A 6,000-nucleotide genomic window follows, 5' to 3' on the forward strand; every position below is an offset into this window, starting at 1 on the left:
ACTGGGCACTGTCTTCCCTGGCCTTCATAGAGGAGGCCTCTAAGTCCTAGGCCTGAGCAAAGACTGAGACCCGTGAGAGGGGCAACGCCAGCAAGCCAGTTCTGGATATAGTGTGCCAATCTGGGGATGGTACAGTCCTTGTGTCAAGAAGAATGAAAAATCTTAGATAAAAAGCATAGCAACAGAAAAATCTCAGATACAGAAAACAGGAGCAGACAGAATCAGGAACTGGACAAAGACTTTTAATGGAGGTAATGGGACACACATGAACAGAAGACCCTCCACAAAGCAGAGGGAGGACTTGGGAAGCTAAAAGAAAATCCAGTCTCTTCTTATGGCTGGTTTGTTTGTTTGTTTGTTTTTTAAGTTTCTAAAGAGCCTTCCTTCCCAAATTTAGGGTTGGTCACTTTAAAGACACAGGATAGTTGATTTGCCCACAACTGTTATATAGCATGTTGTGATCCTGTTTGGAACTTTTGAGCCAGTCCATCAGCAGGAGGCCTAATGACTAGAGAGGAAAAAATGTACAAAGCCTTTTATTTTTTTTTCTTTAAAGCTGCCAGGCTTTTATCTCATGTCAAGAGAGTGAGAAAGAAACCGGCCATCTTGGAAGTTTGCTTTATTACTTAGCTGTGACCCCTGTCTCTATCTGTCTGCCTAGCAGGAAGTCTGTCTAATCCCTTATCCCTCACTTGTAATCACTCAAACAATTTTTATTTTATTTTTATAAATGCATGATTATATGTGAGTATTCACACATGTGGGGTACACATGTGTACAAGTGCATTTGTGTGTGTGCAGATGTGTGCGATTGTGTATGGAGTCCAGAGAAGAACCTAGAATATTATCCTCGGTAGTTCCATCTAGCTTCTTTGAGACAAGGACTCTGACTAGCCTAGAGCTCACCAAGTAGAGTAGGCTGACTGGGCAGCAAGCCCTAGGAATGCCCCTCTCTCTGCTTTCCTTTCAGGGATGATAAGCATGAGCCACCATAGCCATTTTCAATGTGGCCTCTGGTGATGCATCTCTGATCCCAGTGCTTTACCCAGCAAGCACTTTGCCAACTGAGTTGGCTTCCTAACCCACTCAAGCTATTTTAAAAGCAGAAAGCTATAAGCAAATACTTTTAACGCTGCATGCAAAAGCAAGCACATGAAGCGACTAGCAAAGGTCCCAAGGCAGCTGACATGGGGATGTGGTTATGGCTGCTTCCTTTGGGTGGGGTCACATCTAAGACAATAACACAGATGTCCCCAGAGTGTATAAACCTGAGGGCTTTGGCCAGAAGGTGAGACCAACTCATGAACTCTCATCTGTCACAATGTTAATATGTTCATGGACAGCATGGCACTCAGTCAACACACATGCACTTTTGTACTGTGAACATAGGTTGTGCCATCGTGAGTTACAGGAAGTTTGCTACCTCTGATGCTTTTCCTGTTTATTAAAAATTCACCTCCTTTCCATCATGAAGCTTTCTTTGGGATTGAGTCCCCTCTTTGCTTGAGTTCCACCTCTAGCATTCTGGTGGGTGCATCTTTTCTTCAAATATGTTCCTTTTCCCCATTCATCTAGGATGAAGTTTCTCCAAGTTGTCAGAACTCAGTGTCCCATCATGTGATTCAAGGAACACTAAGCTAAGTAGCAGGAGTCTCCAGGCAAGGTCAGAACAGTTTTCCTGATGCTCAACCCCCAGCATACATGGTAAGAGAAAAGGAAGTAATGAAAGGATCCAGGAAGAGTGGCACACCCTCTTTACCCCCTGCTTATCTCACCACACCTGTCTACCCTGGATTGGAACAGGAACCCACTTTAGGTCCTACAGCCAAAAATTACCAGTGGCAGAGCTGAATAGGTGCTAAGTAGCCTAGCCCTACCGCTCAGTACCATGCAGTCTCTCAGAAAGCCATGGGTGTAAGCAGAAAGTTCAGGGTTGTCGGGAGCAGCCCTGCTTATACACTGAAGGCCTAAAATCAGCCATAGGCCTAAAATCAGCAATAGGCCTAACATACATGCCTGCTAGCACCAAGTCTTGAGTCTCTGTGGAAAAACACTGAAACAGATAGCTGGGAGTTATTGTAAACAGACAGCTTTGGTGGAAGGCTGCCAAGCCTAGTCATAAGCCCTTGTAGATGGGCAACCTTGGTGGATAGTACCAACTTAGATAAAGACAAGTGAATCATAGGCGGAGTCAAAGTGGTCTGTCCCCTGAACCTTCACCCAGCTGACACTCTGTTCTGGAAGAGATCTGTACTCCCCCTGAACACCCACACTCCTACGTCATCCCCTTCCCCTCATCCTGCCTTTTTGTGTATATAACCTGTGTGTGGAAAAGTAAAAATTACAATCTGATCAGATTATAGACAGGTTGTCATTCCTTTCATCTTTGCCTGCTCCCCCGCTCTCTTTCAGGTGACCTCCCCGAACCCCTGTTTAATGTCCTGCTGGAGAGGACATTTTGGCACCCAACATGGGGCTCTAACCCACGACTCTGAGATTAAGAGTCTCATGCTCTACCAACTGAGCTAGCCAGGCCCCTGTTTAATGTCCTGTTAGACAGGACACAGGGTGCAGTTTTAACTAGCCTGATGAGACAGGTGTGTCTGAAACAAAGCCCAAATATATGAACCATGTCTTGAGGATATTAAGGGTTCAGAGAAGACAAAGAAAAAGTGATAGTTGCAGGTGACAGTCCACAAGACAGAGAGAGAGAGAGAGAGAGGATGATAGGAGTCTGGGAGACCAGCAGAACAGAGCCCTGGACCCAGGCATTCATCAGGCTAAAAAGCTAATGGTGGGGCCTAGGATCACAAGAGTTGGCTATTCTAGTTCCAGAAATGATGTGTCATGGGACCCAGGAGGGGAGGAGGAGTTCAGAGTTCAACTCTTAAGGTAAGTCATGGTGGAACCCCACAGATGTTCAACTTCAAAACATTTGCTTGTATCAGGGGCCCTATTTCTTCATTTCAGAAAAACACAGTGCTGTTTGGTTTAGGTTTTGTTTGGGATTTTTTTGGAGGGGGGATGGCACATACTGTTTTGTTTTTACAGCAACAAAGGCACACAGAATCTCAGAGACTACAAAAATATATGGCTTGGCTAGAGTTGGCTTTGTGGGGAAAGGAATCTGTGCCTGAGCCTGATGACCTGAGTTCAATTCCTGAGATCCACAAAAAAACTGACTCTGATGATACTTCTCTTCCACTGCATATAAGAACACACACACACATATACACACACACACACACATACACCATGGGGGAGTAGTAAATTTTAAAACAATTTTTAAAGATGTGATGAATGAGTGAATTACTCATTTGACTCCATAATCATCTCTCGGAAACAACTAGTTCCCAGTCTCCCCCATCATTTCTGTGAACATATGGACATCTCTGTGCTCTGATGATGGTAGCCATGGCAGCAGTATGCAATATGCTTGTGTTGTGCTTGCTTAAGTCAGGAACCACTGAAAGTAACCATGAATTGCATCCCAGGACAGGACCTTAAAACAACCTACAGGCAGGAGTTTTTACCTGCCCTATTCTCCACATGATGGAGGCACAGAGCTCAGAGGGCAGGGCTAGGATGGGCTCAGCCATCCACCACAGGGGGCAGTCATTCCTACCAGCTATATGCTTCTATGCAGGATACCATGTGCAGAGTGAGCCCTAATCATGTACCCAACATCTTCTTGATAAACATGCCAGTTGTTTCTGGCCTTTGCAGAGGGATCATTAGAACACATGATAAAATTGGGCTTTTCTTTCTATTGTGTTCCTGTCTTAAGAGAAGTTATGGAACTTTGTTAAGCCCGAGATACACATTGGTCCAGAAAGCTTAAGCTTTGATAGAGGAGCCTTCTCTGACTTGCCTGTAGTATGTCCGTGCAGAGTCGAGGCAGCAGGTGGCCCCTGCTTTGAGGGGTAACCAAGATGAGAACTCATTCTAGTGTGTCTGCAGGGAGCTTTCAGGAGCGCAGTTGAAAGGCCTGCCTTGTGCCCTGCTCCAGTTCAAATGCTCTGCGCCTGGCTGGAAGCTTTTCAGAATATGGATTATTAATCACAACAATAATTAGCTTTAGTCACATGGAGATGTAAGGATAAGAACAAATATCTAGTTTTAAATTGGTGGATAATTTAGGCCTGTTCATATTTTTACACCCAGCAATTATTCCACAACCACCCCAGAGAAAATGTTCGCGTGTTTCTGTGGGTGGCTTATTCATTTCAATGAGTTGGAAAATTCTAGCATATCATGCTGCAAAATTGTGTGTGGTACAAGTGCTGAATTGATTATTAGCTTTTCTCTCCTGCCTGTGCAGACACTCACTTTAGAATCAGTAATGTTCAGGGGTATGGTTTTGAGACAACCTCACTCTCTAGCTCAGGATGGCCTATTAACTGGGCATCACCTCTGAAACCTGTAGTGTGAAACTGGGTAAAATGAAGTGTGTTCTTTCCAAAGAACAAAGCATGCCCATCCCACACTCTCCAGGTTGGTTTGGTCGAGTGAGAACATATAATCTTTAGCATTTTATCACTTACAAAAGTACTGTCAGACACAATTTTTTTTTTATAAAAAAAAAAATCTTGCACCCACTAAATAGCCGAGGATAACTTTGAACTTCTTGTCCTTCTGCCTTCACCTCCCAAGTACTGGGATTACACCTGGTTAATGGGATGGCAAGAATCGAATCCATGGCTTCACGCATGCTAGGCAAGCACCCTGAGTGTGATGGTTTGCATATGTTTGGCCCAGGGAGTTGAAACTATTAGGAGGTGTGGCCCTGTTGGAGTAGGTGTGTCACTGTGGATGTGGGCTTAAGATCCTCACCCTAGCTGCCTGAAAGTCAGTCTTCCACTAGCAGCCTTCAGATAAAGATGTAGAACTCTCTGCTCTGCCTCCACCATACCTGCCTAGATGCTGCCAACCTCCCTCCTTAATGATAATGGACTGAACCTCTGAACCTGTAAGTCCTTATAAGAGTTGCTTTGGTCATGGTGTCTGTTCACAGCAATAAAATCTAACTAAGACACTGAGCAATACCCTCAATATTTTTATATTGAGTAGATTTCTAAGCTTAGTTCCTCTACAAAATAATGAACATTTTCCTCCAAGTGTTTGTTGAGAATCTATCACAAGTTCCACACTGTGTTGGATGCAGCAGGGGAAAATTGCTAAGCCAAACATGAATGCTGCAAAGCTTTGTGAGCTTTGAAGAGTGAGGGTGTGAGGCTGGAGGTGATGCTAAAGAAGTTCATGGCTGGAGAGATGTCTCAGAGGATAAAAGTACTGGCTGCTCTTTCAGAGAATCCAGGCTCAATTCTCAGCACCCACACAGCAGCTCATAACTATCTGTAACTCTAGTTTCAGGGGATCCAGGGAGTCCTCTTTTGACCTCCATGGGTACCGAACATACACATTATACACAGATGTTTATATATGGGCAAAATATCCGTGCATATAAAATAAGATGAACAGTTTTTTAACTTAAAAAAAATCTTTCCCACAACTCTATGAGTATAGTTAAAAGCACTGGCTTGTCCAGCTTAGAAGGGGGAATTTTATGGTATATGAATTACATCTAAATATAATATTGTAAGCTCACTCTCTAGCTATATATGTGGAATCTATCAAGAGGCTGATAAGGGAACTGACCTCAAGTTCCAAGCATCTTTTTTGCTGCTTAGTGATTACATGAAGAAGGAATCCTGTCCCTACATTTACAGTAAACTTGAGAAAAATCAACATATCTGCCATCAAAGCTGCTCTCGGTTAAGCTCTGAAGGATCTGAGTGCCAGTGTTGAAGAAGGTGCTTCAGTCAGTGACTGAACATGATGAAATTAGAATAGCAAAGCAAGGCTGACATGAGAGACCATAGAACCCCACAGCAGCCTGAACTTCTGTGTATACACAGGAAGAAAGTGAATTGATTCAAACCTATTTCAAGGAAGGAAGGAAGGAAGGAAGGAAGGAAGGAAGGAAGGAAGGAAGGAAGG

General features: G+C 43.8%; 1 protein-coding gene and 1 non-coding gene across 2 annotated transcripts in view; one reads left to right on the top strand and one right to left on the bottom strand.

Moving 5' to 3' along the window:
• Adam12 (ADAM metallopeptidase domain 12) overlaps positions 1–6,000 on the top strand; it is a 277,083-nt gene that overhangs the window by 91,657 nt on the left and 179,426 nt on the right. The gene's annotated exons all lie outside the window — the stretch shown is intronic.
• On the bottom strand, positions 2,463–2,535 carry Trnak-cuu. The gene has a single exon. It is a non-coding gene; the product is annotated as a tRNA-Lys (tRNA).

This window comes from Grammomys surdaster, unplaced genomic scaffold (assembly GCF_004785775.1).
Source record: "Grammomys surdaster isolate TR1022 unplaced genomic scaffold, NIH_TR_1.0 214, whole genome shotgun sequence".
NCBI lineage: Eukaryota > Metazoa > Chordata > Mammalia > Rodentia > Muridae > Grammomys > Grammomys surdaster.